Source organism: Benincasa hispida, chromosome 3, assembly GCF_009727055.1.
Source record: "Benincasa hispida cultivar B227 chromosome 3, ASM972705v1, whole genome shotgun sequence".
NCBI classification, from domain to species: Eukaryota; Viridiplantae; Streptophyta; class Magnoliopsida; order Cucurbitales; family Cucurbitaceae; genus Benincasa; species Benincasa hispida.
The window spans coordinates 15,813,510-15,814,746 of NC_052351.1; positions in this window are offsets into that span (position 1 = coordinate 15,813,510).

A 1,237-nucleotide genomic window follows, 5' to 3' on the forward strand; every position below is an offset into this window, starting at 1 on the left:
CAACGACTTAACCGTTTTATAGAACATCAAATGCAAAACTCCTTCAAAGAATTTAGAGAAGGTTTGCACATACATTACAGAAAATGTGGAGATCCTCAGCAAGCACGTGCCAGTTTGCCTAGTTAGCTTTAAAATAGGTCAGAAGATTGGTACTTTTTGTGTGACCGCTTCGAGAGTGAAGCATTTTAGGTACAATATTTATGGCGTGTATCATTTGCTGCATTTACTAATACATCACACTATTGACATATTTTTTTTCTTCAAATATAGGAAATGTCTGTGACGAACAGGAAGAATAGAGAGAAATTACCGTTCGACCATGTAGGTGGATCGAAGTCATTTCTGCAATTCAGGCACAATTGCAGGCAAAGGAGGGTCGAGAAATAGGACGTGTTGACCTATTTAGGGAAACACACTCTAAAGGTGGCAAGTTTGTGAACGAGGCAGCTGAAAATGCACATGTAACATTTTTTCTTTACTATCGTGTTTTTTTTTCACTTTTAACTTTAGTCGCTCATTCTTACCCATTTAATTATTATGTCTAGCATCAAATGTTGGAATTACAATCCAGCCCCACTCTAGAAGGTTCTCAACCACTAACAGGGGATGAAATCTGTGAGACGGTTTTGGGTAGACGACTCGGATATTCAAAAGGTCTAGGTTAGGGCCCTAAGCCTAAGTCAAGAAGGAGTAGCATCTCATCAAGCTCGTCATCTACTCAAGGAACGGAGGCAGGAATAGAGGAATTGAGAGCCAATTTCCAACAGTCTCAGTCGAGGATTAAGGAACTTGAAGACTTTCAGAAAAGAATGCAAGAGGATCATGCAAGACAAATGGAAGAAATGAAAAAAATGATTGAAGACATGGTACGATCACATAGAAGAGACCCATCAAATTAGGTATGATTACTACATTATTTAGTTGTCTAATATATTGCTATCCTGCGGTTATGGTAGCAAAGTTTAGTTATGTCTTAAACCATTTTGGGTTAAACCATTTTGGGGACAAATTTGAGTTTTATGTGTGTTGGTCATTGTTTACTCGTTTTGTATGTTTTTTATGTTCAAGAGGTTCCATGTTTGTCGTGGGGGGTGGGTAGAGTTTCATTGCAGCCGTCTTGTCCTTGAACTTGGCTATTTTGTATTAAGGACAGAGAAAAACAAGCCCAACCAACCCATGTCAACAGGTGATGTGGCCTTATCCCAGCCAACCAATTCTATAGAAGGGCCTCCTATTG